Source organism: Pristiophorus japonicus, unplaced genomic scaffold (assembly GCF_044704955.1).
Source record: "Pristiophorus japonicus isolate sPriJap1 unplaced genomic scaffold, sPriJap1.hap1 HAP1_SCAFFOLD_33, whole genome shotgun sequence".
NCBI lineage: Eukaryota > Metazoa > Chordata > Chondrichthyes > Pristiophoridae > Pristiophorus > Pristiophorus japonicus.
Window position 1 is genome coordinate 1,255,421 of NW_027253106.1, and position 15,875 is coordinate 1,271,295.

Consider the following 15,875-nt stretch of genomic DNA (forward strand, 5'->3'; position numbering starts at 1 on the left):
TTCACGTTGAAGTTGAGATTGACGCTGAATGTATCCATATCCCAATGGAGGTGAGCTCATGCGTGCAGAACGGAAGATGGACTGATCAAGAATTGGCAAGAATCAAACACGGGTTTAGGTTGTCCAATGAGACACAGAGCCGAGTACATCTGAGATGCATGAACTTTACTCAGTTCGGTGAGTTTCACTTTGCTCCTGGGAATCTCCAGGATTTTTGGAGGCTGTGTGAACAAAGGCGCGCAATCAAACGTTTTGATTTGAAACATGTCGACCGGCTGAGAAGTGTTTTTTTGACTAAAAGTTGTCAGGGCTCGTCCAGGATTTGAACCCGGGACCTCTCGCATTTCAATTATTAGAACCCCTAAGCGAGAATCATACCCCTAGACCAACGAGCCGCCGACAGTAAGGAATCTAGCTCTCAGATTCTGACGTTCGTTTGCTATTCGGCCCATCGTGCCTGTGCTGACTCTCAGAGACCTATCTCATGAGTCTCTCTCTCCATTGTCCAGCTGATGTTTTCCCTTTGATGAATAGATTATTCTTTGAGACATTACTTCACCAATGAGCTGCATCCTTGTCAGTAAAAGGTGAATTTGCAATGAGGTTAAATGTGATTGGCCAAAAAAAACGAGTGGAAACGGTTTAACACAATAACGACGAAGTTGAGGGCATACTGGATCAGCAGTCCATTGCCTGAACTTTTCAGTCACCTTATCGCCTATTTACTGCAACGTCAGACATCCATCCCCTACTTTTTCCATTCAAACAGAAATAATGTGCACGAAAGTCTACTTCACCGCTTGTTTTGCCCGTGCAACCAGATCGACAGTGATGAAAATGTGCCATGAGCTTTTTAAAGCAAACAGCCTTCCTTTACTTTTGGTGAGTGACTGCACGAGATGGTTGGTTTTGAGGCAGAATCAAAATAAAGAATATAAAATTTCACGCGGCAAGTTAGCTGACCGCGGCAGGACTCAAACCTGCAATCTTCTGATAACATCACAGTTACAATCGAAGTCACACGATTTATCCATTAGGCCACGCGGCTTCTGCTGCTGGCATGAAATTTGTTGTTTTCTTATACTGAGAGCAAATTTGGGACAAGGGATCTTTCAAGGAGTGGATTTATGAAAATATGGGCATATTTTGAGTAATGAACCGATGCGCTGCGATATGGATGTGCACGGACACAGGCAACGTCAATGTAGCTTGATACACAACAGTTTAACAATCGGTTATCGCAACTGAAGTCAAACTCCTTTTAAAATATGCAGGATGATCCCGATTATGAGAAAATACGTCTTCAAGAGGCAGTTGATGAACCGGAACTGACAACCATCCCGTTTGAACAGACACCGAATGATCCAGGACAGGAAGCACATCCATCTTACACAGCTGTAGAATGGGCCTTCATCGACAGCACGTCCCTTTCAAAAGATTAAAGTGGGATTTCTATCAGTCCTGAAGGCAATTGTGCTGTGCGTGAGTGAGCGCGGATCTCAGGACCACGAGGGGCTGGGACGGTTTTTGAAGCCACAGGTGATTGACAGGCAGGAAGGAGGGAGGGAAGTCAAACCAACCCAGACAAAAAGACAATTTAAAACATATATATATTTATCACAATAAGAAAATAAATAAATTTACAGTTTTATTGCAAAAAATTGAATTTGGTTTGATTTAAATAAATAAATAATTTTTCTTAATCTATATATTTTTGATTGAACGAAGGCTGTGCGACTGCATGAAATCCACTGGAAATCAGTGCGTGCAGTCAGCAAATACCCAAACACAGTAAGCCCATGGTGTAAGACAAGCCACGAGGGAAGATATGGGGAACAAAGGCGATCTTTTAAAGTCGCGAGTACCTTTCTGCTTGATCTGACAGCAGCTGCATGTGCTGTGAAAGAGCTCAAATGTAATAGACACCAGTGCTGGCAGAACAGAAAAGGCACATTTATTGTGAAAGTTAAAAAGTACGGATTGTTTGTAAATATACGTATACATAAATATTTATACATATATTTATATAAACAAAGTCAGTCAGTCAGTCATGTCTGGTCTTGTCTTGATTTGATTTGTATTTGAAAATAAGGGGGAAAGAGCTCATCATGTCACAAAGCCCATCCGCAAGCTCTCGCTCAAATCGCTATGTTTCTAACTTATATAACTTGACTTCTTTCATATGTGGAACAGAAAAATCCCACAGCAGATTCTTCTCCTGTCAGGCCGTCTTCGAATGCGTGTTCAATCAAATCAGTGTGGCTTCAAGTTGCATGTAATGCATTTTTTCTCCCATGACATGAAATGCACAGTAAGATCGCGCAGCACGTTTGCACACACTCCCTCGCTACACAAACACACCAACAAACTAAAATTCCTGCAACCTCCAAAGGCAGTTTTTGAAATTTGTAATTTAAAATCCGGGACAGACAGCACATTCCTTTTAAACAGATACATAATGATCCGATACTGATAGCAACCATTTTGGAGAGACAGAGAATGTCCCCGGACAGACAGGACATCACCTTAAAAGCGATACAGAAACACAGTGAACAAAAACAAAGAATTCTGTAAAACTCAGCTGGTCGTGTACATTCTGTGGATGAAGATCCCGGGCTCACGTTCAGTCAGATGATCATTCCGATATTTTAAGAAAAATGTAAAGATTACAGATTTTTTCCACGAAAATAGCGCCTGGAAATAAATAGGCAGCGAGGAAGGACAAAATGTCTGTGATACAGTGGAGCGCAGGAGTGATTGAATAATAAATGGCACAATGCGAAAAGGCAAAGTGGGTGGTAAGCGGGCAACACAGTAACAAAGGATGGACCAGAGGAGGTGTTATTGGGAACTGCAGAACCATTAGCAGACAATGGGAGCGGTGCTTATGATCCGATACGTCGAACCGAATGTTGAAGCCAGAACACTATAACATGCCTGGAATGTAGGGTCTGATCGCCTTTTAATCAAACCAGGCAGCTTCCCCACCCCGGATTCATTTCCTGTACGGTTTAAATTCGGCAGCCAAGGGACTAAATCCAAAGCCAGATTCTCCCATCTTTTCAGCGCTAGAGAAGTTGAGATTGACGCTGAATGTATCCATATACCAATGGAGGTGAGCTCATGCGTGCATAAAGGAAGATGGACTGATCAAGTATTGCCCAGAATCAAACACGGGTTTAGGTTGTCCATTGAGACACAGAGCCGATTACATCTGAGATACATGAACTTTACTCAGTTCGGTGAGTTTCACTTTGCTCCTGGGAATCTCCAGGATTTTTGGACGCTGTGTGAACAACGACGGGCAATCAAACGTTTTAATTTGAAACATGTCCACCGGCTGAGAAGTGTTTTTTTGACTAAAAGTTGTCAGGGCTCGTCCGGGATTTGAACCCGGGATCACTCGCATTTCAATTATTAGAACCCCGAAGCGAGAATCATACCCCGAGACCAACGAGCCGCCGACAGTAAGGGATCTAGCTCTCAGATTCTGACGTTCGTTTGCTATTCGGCCCATCGTGCCTGTGCTGACTCTCTGAGACCGATCTCATGAGTCTCCCTCTCCATAGTCCTGCTAATGTTTTCCCTTTGATGAATAGATTATTCTTTGAGACATTACTTCACCAACGAGCTGCATCCTTGTCAGTAAAAGGTGAATTTGGAAATGAGGTTAAATGTGATTACCGAATAAAAACGAGTGGAAACGGTTTAACACAATAACGACGAAGTTGAGGGCATACTGGATCAGCAGTCCATTGCCTGAACTACTCAGTCACATTATCTCCTAATTACTGCAACGTCAGACATCCATCCCCTACTTTTTCCATTCAAACAGAAATAATGTGCACGAAAGTCTACTTCACCGCTTGTTTTGCCCGTGCAACCAGATCGACAGTGATGAAAATGTGCCATGAGCTTTTTAAAGCAAACAGCCTTCCTTTACTTTCGGTGAGTGACTGCACGAGATGGTTGGTTTTGAGGAAGAATCACAATAAAGAATGTAAAGTTTCACCGGCAAGTTAGCTGACCGCGGCAGGACTAGAACCTGCAATCTTTTGATAACATCACAGTTACAATCGAAGTCAGACGACTTATCCATTAGGCCACGCGGATGCTGCTGCTGGCATGAAATTTGTTGTCTTTTTATACTGAGAGCAAATTTGGGACAAGGGATCTTTCAAGGAGTGGATTTATGAAAATATGGGCATATTTTGAGTAATGAACCGTTGCGCTGCGATATGGATGTGCACGGACACAGGCAACCTCAATGTTGCTTGATACACAACAGTTTAACAATCGGTTATCGCAACTGAAATCACACTCCTTTTAAAATATACAGGATGATCCCGATAATGAGAAAATACGTCTTAAAGGGGCAGTTGATGAACCGGAACTGACAACCATCCCGTTTGAACAGACACCGAATGATCCAGGACAGGAAGCACATCCATCTTACACAGCTGTAGAATGGGCCTTCACCGACAGCACTTCCCTTTCAAAAGATTAAAGTGGGATTTCTATCATTCCTGAAGGCAATTGTGCTGTGCGTGAGTGAGCGCGGATCTCAGGAGCAGGAGGGGCTGGGACGGTTTTTGAAGCCACAGGTGATTGACAGGCACGAAGGAGGGAGAGAAGTAAAACCAACCCAGACAAAGAGACAATTTAAAACATATATATATTTATCACAATAAGAAAATAAATAAATTTACAGTTTTATTGCAAAAAATTGAATTTAGTTTGATTTAAATAAATAAATAATTATTTCTTAATCTATATATTTTTGATTGAACGAAGGCTGTGCGACTGCATGAAATCCACTGGAAATCAGGGCGTGCAGTCAGTAAATACACAAACAAGTAAGCCCATGGTGCAAGACAAGCCACGAGCGAAGATATGGGGAACAAAGGCGATCTTTTAAAGTCGCGAGTGCCTTTCTGCTGGATCTGACAGCAGCTGCGTGTGCTGTGAAAGAGCTCAAATGTAATAGAGCCCAGTGCTGGCAGAACAGAAAAGGCACATTTATTTTGAAAGTTAAAAAGTAGGGATTGTTTGTAAATATACGAATACATTAATATTTATATATATATCTATAAAAACAAAGTCAGTCAGTCAGTCATGTCTTGTCTTGTCTTGATTTGATTTGTATTTGAAAATAAGGGGGAAAGAGCTCATCATGTCACAAAGCCCATCCGCAAGCTCTCGCTAAAATCGCTATGTTTCTAACTTATATAATTTGGCTTCTTTCAGATGTGGAACAGCAAAATCCCACAGCAGATTCTTCTCCTGTTAGGCAGTCCTCGAATGCGTGTTCAATCAAATCAGTGTGGCTTCAAGTTGCATGTAATGCATTTTTTCTCCCATGACATGAAATGCACAGTAAGATCACGCAGCACGTTTGCACACACTCCCTCGCTACACAAACACACCAACAAACTAAAATTCCTGCAAATTCCAAAGGCAGTTTTTGAAATTTGAAATTTAAAATCCGGGACAGACAGCACATTCCTTTTAAACAGATACATAATGATCCGATACTGATAGCACACCATTTTGGAGAGACAGAGAATGTCCCCGGACAGACCAGCACATCACCTTAAAAGGGATACAGAAACACAGTGAACAAAAACAAAGAATTCTGTAAAACTCAGCTGGTCGTGTACATTCTGTGGATGAAGATCCCGGGCTCACGTTCAGTCAGATGATCATTCCGATATTTTAAGAAAAATGTAAAGTTTACAGATTTTTTCCACGAAAATAGCGCCTGGAAATAAATAGGCAGCGAGGAAGGACAAAATGTCTGTGATACAGTGGAGCTTAGGAGTGATTGAATAATAAATGGCACAATGCGAAAAGGCAAAGTGGGTGGTAAGCGGGCAATACAGTAACAAAGGAGGAACCAGAGGAGGTGTTAGTGGGAACTGCAGAACCATTAGCAGACAATGGGAACGGTGCTTATGATCCGAGACGTCGAACCGAATGTTGAGGCCAGAACACTATCACATGCCTGGAATGTCGGGTCTGAACGCCTTTTAATCAGACCAGGCAGCTTGCCCACCCGGATTGATTTCCTGTACGGTTTAAATTCCGCAGCCAAGGGACTAAATCCAAAGCCAGCTTCTCCCATCTTTTCAGCGCTAGAGAAACAGGACGCACTCATATTCAGGGCAGAGTGTGTTTCACGTTGAAGTTGAGATTGACGCTGAATATATCCATATCCCAATGGAGGTGAACTCATGCGTGCAGAACGGAAGATGGACTGATCAAGAATTGGCGAGAATCAAACACGGGTTTAAGTTGTCCAATGAGACACTGAGCCGAGTACATCTGAGATGCATGAATTTTACTCAGTTCGGTGAGTTTCACTTTGCTCCTGGGAATCTCCAGGATTTTTGGACGCTGTGTGAACAACGACGGGCAATCAAACGTTTTAATTTGAAACATGTCCACCGGCTGAGAAGTGTTTTTTTGACTAAAAGTTGTCAGGGCTCGTCCGGGATTTGAACCCGGGTTCTCTCGCATTTCAATTATTAGAACCCCGAAGCGAGAATCATCCCCCTAGACCAACGAGCCGCCGACAGTAAGGGATCTAGCTCTCCGATTCTGACGTTCGTTTGCTATTCGGCCCATCGTGCCTGTGCTGACTCTCTGAGACCGATCTCATGAGTTTCCCTCTCCATAGTCCTGCTAATGTTTTCCCTTTGATGAATAGATTTTGAGACATTACTTCACCAACGAGCTGCATCCTTGTCAGTAAAAGGTGAAGTTGGCAATGAGGTTAAATGTGATTACCGAAAAAAAACGAGTGGAAACGGTTTAACACAATAACGACGAAGTTGAGGGCATACTGGATCAGCAGTCCATTGCCTGAACTACTCAGTCACCTTATCTCCTATTTACTGCAACGTCAGACATCCATCCCCTACTTTTTCCATTCAAACAGAAATAATGTGCACGAAAGTCTACTTCACCGCTTGTTTTGCCCGTGCAACCAGATCGACAGTGATGAAAATGTGCCATGAGCTTTTTAAAGCAAACAGCCTTCCTTTACTTTTGGTGAGTGACTGCACGAGATGGTTGGTTTTGAGGCAGAATCAAAATAAAGAATATAAAATTTCACGCGGCAAGTTAGCTGACCGCGGCAGGACTCGAACCTGCAATCTTCTGATAACATCACAGTTACAATGGAAGTCACACGATTTATCCATTAGGCCACGCGGCTGCTGCTGCTGGCATGAAATGTGTTGTTTTCTTATACTGAGAGCAAATTTCGGACAAGGGATCTTTCAAGGAGTGGATTTATGAAAATATGGGCATATTTTGAGTAATGAACCGATGCGCTGCGATATGGATGTGCACGGACACAGGCAACGTCAATGTAGCTTGATACACAACAGTTTAACAATCGGTTATCGCAACTGAAGTCAAACTCCTTTTAAAATATGCAGGATGATCCCGATTATGAGAAAATACGTCTTCAAGGGGCAGTTGATGAACCGGAACTGACAACCATCCCGTTTGAACAGACACCGAATGATCCAGGACAGGAAGCACATCCATCTTACACAGCTGTAGAATGGGCTTTCACGGACAGCACGTCTCTTTCAAAAGATTAAAGTGGGATTTCTATCATTCCTGAAGGCAATTGTGCTGTGCGTGAGTGAGCGCGGATCTCAGGAGCAGGAGGGGCTGGGACGGTTTTTGAAGCCACAGGTGATTGACAGGCAGGAAGGAGGGAGGGAAGTAAAACGAACCCAGAAAAAAAGACAATTTAAAACATATATATATTGATCACAATAAGAAAATAAATACATTTACAGTTTTATTGCAAAAAATTTAATTTGGTTTGATTTAAATAAATAAATCATTATTACTTAATCTATATATTTTTGATTGAACGAAGGCTGTGCGACTGCATGAAATCCACTGGAAATCAGAGCGTGCAGTAAGTAAATACCCAAACACAGTAAGCCCATGGTGTAAGGCAAGCCACGAGGGAAGATATGGGGAACAAAGGCGATCTTTTAAAGTCGCGAGTGCCTTTCTGCTGGATCTGACAGCAGCTGCATGTGCTGTGAAAGAGCTCAAATGTAATAGAGCCCAGTGCTGGCAGAACAGAAATGGCACATTTACTGTGAAAGTTAAAAAGTACAGATTGTTTGTAAATATGCGTATACATTAATATTTATATATATATCTGTATAAACAAAGTCAGGCAGTCAATCATGTCTTGTCTTGTCGTGTATGGTCTTGATTTGATTTGTATTTGAAAATAAGGGGTAAGGAGCTCATCATGTCACACAGCCCAACCGCAAGCTCTCGCTAAAATCGCTATGTTTCTAACTTATATAATTTGCCTTCTTTCAGATGTGGAACAGCAAAATCCCACAACAGATTCTTCTCCTGTCAGGCAGTCCTCGAATGCATGTTCAATCAAAACAGTGTGGCTTCAAGTTGCATGTAATGCATTTTTTCTCCCATGAAATGAAATGCACAGTAAGATCGCGCAGCACGTTTGCACACACTCCCTCGCTACACAAACACACCAACAAACTAAAATTCCTGCAACTTCTAAAGGCAGTTTTTGAAATTTGAAATTTAAAATCCGGGACAAACAGCACATTCCTTTTAAACAGATACATAATGATCCGATACTGAGAGCACACCATTTTGGTGTGACAGAGAATGTCCCCGGACAGACCAGCACATCACCTTAAAAGCGATACAGAAACACAGTGAACAAAAACAAAGAATTCTGTAAAACTCAGCTGGTCGTGAACATTCTGTGGATGAAGAACTCGGGCTCACGTTCAGTCAGATGATCATTCCGATATTTTAAGAAAAATGTAAAGTTTACAGATTTTTTCCACGAAAATAGCGCCTGGAAATAAATAGGCAGCGAGGAAGGACAAAATGTCTGTGATACAGTGGAGCTTAGGAGTGATTGAATAATAAATGGCACAATGCGAAAAGGCAAAGTGGGTGGTAAGCGGGCAATACAGTAACAAAGGAGGAACCAGAGGAGGTGTTAGTGGGAACTGCAGAACCATTAGCAGACAATGGGAACGGTGCTTATGATCCGAGACGTCGAACCGAATGTTGAGGCCAGAACACTATAACATGCCTGGAATGTCGGGTATGAACGCCTTTTAATCAGACCAGGCAGCTTGCCCACCCGGATTGATTTCCTGTACGGTTTAAATTCCGCAGCCAAGGGACTAAATCCAAAGCCAGCTTCTCCCATCTTTTCAGCGCTGGAGAAACAGGACGCACTCATATTCAGGGCAGAGTGTGTTTCACGTTGAAGTTGAGATTGACGCTGAATATATCCATATCCCAATGGAGGTGAACTCATGCGTGCAGAACGGAAGATGGACTGATCAAGAATTGGCGAGAATCAAACACGGGTTTAGGTTGTCCAATGAGACACTGAGCCGAGTACATCTGAGATGCATGAATTTTACTCAGTTCGGTGAGTTTCACTTTGCTCCTGGGAATCTCCAGGATTTTTGGACGCTGTGTGAACAACGACGGGCAATCAAACGTTTTAATTTGAAACATGTCCACCGGCTGAGAAGTGTTTTTTTGACTAAAAGTTGTCAGGGCTCGTCCGGGATTTGAACCCGGGTTCTCTCGCATTTCAATTATTAGAACCCCGAAGCGAGAATCATCCCCCTAGACCAACGAGCCGCCGACAGTAAAAGATCTAGCTCTCAGATTCTGACGTTCGTTTGCTATTCGGCCCATCGTGCCTGTGCTGACTCTCTGAGACCGATCTCATGAGTTTCCCTCTCCATAGTCCTGCTAATGTTTTCCCTTTGATGAATAGATTATTCTTTGAGACATTACTTCACCAACGAGCTGCATCCTTGTCAGTAAAAGATGAAGTTGGCAATGAGGTTAAATGTGATTACCGAAAAAAAACGAGTGGAAACGGTTTAACACAATAACGACGAAGTTGAGGGCATACTGGATCAGCAGTCCATTGCCTGAACTACTCAGTCACCTTATCTCCAATTTACTGCAACGTCAGACATCCATCCCCTACTTTTTCCATTCAAACAGAAATAATGTGCACGAAAGTCTACTTCACCGCTTGTTTTGCCCGTGCAACCAGATCGACAGAGATGAAAATGTGCCATGAGCTTTTTAAAGCAAACAGCCTTCCTTTACTTTTGGTGAGTTACTGCACGAGATGGTTGGTTTTGAGGCAGAATCAAAATAAAGAATGTAAAATTTCACGCGGCAAGTTAGCTGACCGCGGCAGGACTCGAACCTGCAATCTTCTGATAACATCACAGTTACAATCGAAGTCACACGATTTATCCATTAGGCCACGCGGCTGCTGCTGCTGGCATGAAATGTGTTGTTTTCTTATACTGAGAGCAAATTTCGGACAAGGGATCTTTCAAGGAGTGGATTTATGAAAATATGGGCATATTTTGAGTAATGAACCGTTACGCTGCGATATGGATGTGCACGGATACAGGCAACGTCAATGTAGCTTGATACACAACAGTTTAACAATCGGTTATCGCAACTGAAATCACACTCCTTTTAAAATATACAGGATGATCGCGATTATGAGAAAATACGTCTTAAAGGGGCAGTTGATGAACCGGAACTGACAACCATCCCGTTTGAACAGACACCGAATGATCCAGGACAGGAAGCACATCCATCTTACACAGCTGTAGAATGGGCCTTCACGGACAGCACTTCCCTTTCAAAAGATTAAAGTCGGATTTCTATCATTCCTGAAGGCAATTGTGCTGTGCGTGAGTGAGCGCGGATCTCAGGACCACGAGTGGCTGGGACGGTTTTTGAAGCCACAGGTGATTGACAGGCAGGAAGGACGGAGGGAAGTAAAATCAACCCAGACAAAAAGACAATTTAAAACATATATATATTTATCACAATAAGAAAATCAATAAATTTACAGTTTTATTGCAAAAAATTGAATTTAGTTTGATTTCAATAAAGAAATAATTATTTCTTAATCTATATGTTTTTGATTGAACGAAGGCTGTGCGACTGCTTGAAATCCACTGGAAATCAGGGCGTGCAGTCAGTAAATACACAAACAAGTAAGCCCATGGTGTAAGACAAGGCACGAGCGAAGATGTGGGGAACAAAGGCGATCTTTTAAAGTCGCGAGTGCCTTTCTGCTGGATCTGACAGCAGCTGCGTGTGCTGTGAAAGAGCTCAAATGCAATAGAGCCCAGTGCCGGTAGAACAGAAAAGGCACATTTATTTTGAAAGTTAAAAAGTATGGAATGTATGTTAATATACGCATATATAAATATTAATACATATATTTATATAAACAAAGTCAGTCAGTCAGTCATGTCTTGTCTTGTCTTGATTTGATTTGTATTTGAAAATAAGGAGGAAAGAGCTCATCATGTCGCAAAGCCCATCCGCAAGCTCTCGCTCAAATCGCTATGTTTCTAACTTATATAATTTGCCTTCTTTCAGATGTGGAACAGCAAAATCCCACAGCAGATTCTTCTCCTGTCAGGCAGTCCTCGAATGCGTGTTCAATCAAATCAGTGTGGCTTCAAGTTGCATGTAATGCATTTTTTCTCCCATGACATGAAATGCACAGTAAGATCGCGCAGCACGTTTGCACACACTCCCTCGCTACACAAACACACCAACAAACTAAAATTCCTGCAACCTCCAAAGGCAGTTTTTGAAATTTGTAATTTAAAATCCGGGACAGACATCACATTCCTTTTAAACAGATACATAATGATCCGATACTGATAGCAACCATTTTGGAGAGACAGAGAATGACCTCGGACAGACAGGACATCACCTTAAAAGCGATACAGAAACACAGTGAACAAAAACAAAGAATTCTGTAAAACTCAGCTGGTCGTGAACATTCTGTGGATGAAGAAGCCGGGCTCACGTTCAGTCAGATGATCATTCCGATATTTTAAGAAAAATGTAAAATTTACAGATTTTTTCCACGAAAATAGCACCTGGAAAAAAATAGGCAGCGAGGAAGGACAAAAGGGAATGTCTGTGATACAGTGGAGCGTAGGAATGATTGAATAATAAATGGCACAATACGAAAAGGCAAAGTGGGTGGTAAGCGGGCAATAAAATAACAAAGGATGGACCAGAGCAGGTGTTAGTGGGAACAGCAGAACGATTAGCAGACAATGAGCGCGGCTTATGATCCGATACGTCGAACCGAATGTTGAGGCCAGAACACAATAACATGCCTGGAATGTAGGGTCTGAACGCCTTTTAATCAGACCAGGCAGCTTGCCCAACCCGGATTGATTTCCTGAACGGTTTAAATTCGATAGCCAAGGGACTAAATCCAAAGCCAGCTTGTCCCATCTTTTCAGCGCTGGAGAAACAGGACGCACTCATATTAAGGGCAGAGTCTGTTTCACGTTGAAGTTGAGATTGACGCTGAATGTATCCAAATCCCAATGGAGGTGAGCTCATGCGTGCAGAACGGAAGATGGACTGATCAAGAATTGGCCAGAATCAAACACGGGTTTAGGTTTTCCAATGAGACACTGTGCCGAGTACATCTGAGATGCATGAACTTTACTCAGTTCGGTGAGTTTCACTTTGCTCCTGGGAATCTCCAGGATTTTTGGACGCTGTGTGAACAACGGCGCGCAATCAAACGTTTTAATTTGAAACATGTCGACCGGCTGAGAAGTGTTTTTTTGACTAAAAGTTGTCAGGGCTCGTCCGGGATTTGAACCCGGGACCTCTCGCATTTCAATTATTAAAACCCCTAAGAGATAATCATACCCCTAGACCAACGAGCCGCCGACAGTAAGGGATCTAGCTCTCAGATTCTGACCTTCGTTTGCTATTCGGCCCATCGTCCCCCTCTCCATTGTCCTGCTCATGTTTTCCCTTTGATGAATAGATTATTCTTTGAGACATTACTTCACCAACGAGCTGCATTCTTGTCAGTAAAAGGTGAATTTGGCAATGAGGTTAAATGTGATTGCCGAAAAAAAACGAGTGGAAACGGTTTAACACAATAACGACGAAGTTGAGGGCATACTGGATCAGCAGTCCTTTGCCTGAACTTCTCAGTCACCTTATCTCCTATTTACTGCAACGTCAGACATCCATCCCCTACTTTTTGCATTCAAACAGAAATAATGTGCACGAAAGTCTACTTCACCGCTTGTTTTGCCCTTCAACCAGATCGACAGTGATGAAAATGTGCCATTCGCTTTTTAAAGCAAACAGCCTTCCTTTACTTTCGGTGAGTGACTGCACGAGATGGTTGGTTTTGAGGCAGAATCAAAATAAAGAATGTAAAATTTCACGCGGCAATTTAGCTGACCGCGGCAGGACTCGAACCTGCAATCTTTTCATAACATCACAGTTGCAATCGAAGTCAGACGACTTATCCATTAGGCCACGCGGCCGCTGCTGCTGGCATGAAATTTGTTATTTTTTTATACTGAGAGCAAATTTGGGACATGGGATCTTTCAAGGAGTGGATTTATGAAAATATGGGAATATTTTGAGTAATAAATCGATGCGCTGCGATATGGATGTGCACGGACACAGGCAACGTCAATGTAGCTTGATACACATCAGTTTAACAATCGGTTATCGCAACTGAATTCACACTCCTTTTAAAATATACAGGATGATCCCGATTATGAGAAAATACGTCTTCAAGGGGCAGTTGATGAACCGGAACTGACAACCATCCCGTTTGAACAGACACCGAATGATCCAGGACAGGAAGCACATCCATCTTACACAGCTGTAGAATGGGCCTTCACGGACAGCACGTCTCTTTCAAAAGATTAAAGTGGGATTTCTATCATTCCTGAAGGCAATTGTGCTGTGCGTGAGTGAGCGCGGGTCTCAGGACCACGAGGGGCTGGGACGGTTTTTGAAGCCACAGGTGATTGATAGGCAGGAAGGAGGGAGGGATGTAAAACGAACCCAGAAAAAAAGACAATTTAAAACATATATATATTGATCACAATAAGAAAATAAATACATTTACATTTTTATTGCAAACAATTTAATTTGGTTTGATTTAATAAATAAATCATTATTACTTAATCTATATATTTTTGATTGAACGAAGGCTGTGCGACTGCATGAAATCCACTGGAAATCAGAGCGTGCAGTCAGTAAATACCCAAACACAGTAAGCCCATGGTGTAAGACAAGCCACGAGGGAAGATATGGGGAACAAAGGCGATCTTTTAAAGTCGCGAGTGCCTTTCTGCTGGATCTGACAGCAGCTGCATGTGCTGTGAAAGAGCTCAAATGTAATAGAGCCCAGTGCTGGCAGAACAGAAATGGCACATTTATTGTGAAAGTTAAAAAGTACAGATTGTTTGTAAATATGCGTATACATTAATATTTATATATATATCTGTATAAACAAAGTCAGTCAGTCAGTCATGTCTTGTCTTGTCTTGATTTGTTTTGTGTTTGAAAATAAGGGGGAAGGAGCTCATCATGTCACACAGCCCAACCGCAAGCTCTCGCTAAAATCGCTATGTTTCTAACTTATATAATTTGCCTTCTTTCAGATGTGGAACAGCAAAATCCCACAGCAGATTCTTCTCCTGTTAGGCAGTCCTCGAATGCGTGTTCAATCAAATCAGTGTGGCTTCAAGTTGCATGTAATGCATTTTGTCTCCCATGACATGAAATGCACAGTAAGATAGCGCAGCACGTTTGCACACACTCCCTCGCTACACAAACACACCAACAAACTAAAATTCCTGCAACCTCCAAAGGCAGTTTTTGAAATCTGTAATTTAAAATCCGGGACAGGCAGCACATTCCTTTTAAACAGATACATAATGATCCGATTCTGATAGCAACCATTTTGGAGAGACAGAGAATGACCTCGGACAGACAGGACATCACCTTAAAAGCGATACAGAAACACAGTGAACAAAAACAAAGAATTCTGTAAAACTCAGCTGGTCGTGAACATTCTGTGGATGAAGAACCCGGGCTCACGTTCAGTCAGATGATCATTCCGATATTTTAAGAAAAATGTAAAGTTTACAGATTTTTTCCACGAAAATAGCGCCTGGAAAAAAATAGGCAGCGAGGAAGGACAAAAGGGAATGTCTGTGATACAGTGGAGCGTAGGAGTGATTGAATAATAAATGGCACAATGCGTAAAGGCAAAGTGGGTGGTAAGCGGGCAATACAGTAACAAAGGATGGACCACAGGAGGTGTTAGTGGGAATTGCAGAACCATTATCAGACAATGGGAGCGGTGCTTATGATCCGATACGTCGAACCGAATGTTGAGGCCAGAACACTATAACATGCCTGGAATGTAGGGTCTGAATGCCTTTTAATCAGACCAGGCAGCTTGCCCACCCCGGATTGATTTCCTGAACGGTTTAAATTCGATAGCCAAGGGACTAAATCCAAAGCCAGCTTGTCCCATCTTTTCAGCGCTGGAGAAACAGAACGCACTCATATTAAGGGCAGAGTCTGTTTCACGTTGAAGTTGAGATTGACGCTGAATGTATCCATATCCCAATGGAGGTGAGCTCATGCGGGCAGAACGGAAGATGGACTGATCAAGAATTGGCCAGAATCAAACACGGGTTTAGGTTGTCCAATGAGACACTGAGCCGAGTACAACTGAGATGCATGAACTTTACTCAGTTCGGTGAGTTTCACTTTGCTCCTGGGAATCTCCAGGATTTTTGGACGCTGTGTGAACAACGGCGCGCAATCAAACGTTTTAATTTGAAACATGTCGACCGGCTGAGAAGTGTTTTTTTGACTAAAAGTTGTCAGGGCTCGTCCGGAATTTGAAACCGGGACCTCTCGCATTTCAATTATTAGAACCCCTAAGCGAGAATCATACCCCTAGTCCAACG

General features: G+C 42.5%; 3 non-coding genes across 3 annotated transcripts; all 3 read right to left on the reverse strand.

Moving 5' to 3' along the window:
* Positions 1–307: 307 nt before the first annotated feature.
* On the reverse strand, positions 308–395 carry trnap-agg (transfer RNA proline (anticodon AGG)). Its single transcript is given in 2 exon segments — positions 308–343; positions 360–395. It is a non-coding gene; the product is annotated as a tRNA-Pro (tRNA).
* Positions 396–6,482: 6,087 nt separating this feature from the next.
* Positions 6,483–6,570, reverse strand: trnap-cgg (transfer RNA proline (anticodon CGG)). Its single transcript is given in 2 exon segments — positions 6,483–6,518; positions 6,535–6,570. It is a non-coding gene; the product is annotated as a tRNA-Pro (tRNA).
* A 3,029-nt stretch (positions 6,571–9,599) lies between these two features.
* trnap-cgg (transfer RNA proline (anticodon CGG)) lies at positions 9,600–9,687 on the reverse strand. Its single transcript is given in 2 exon segments — positions 9,600–9,635; positions 9,652–9,687. It is a non-coding gene; the product is annotated as a tRNA-Pro (tRNA).
* Positions 9,688–15,875: the final 6,188 nt, after the last annotated feature.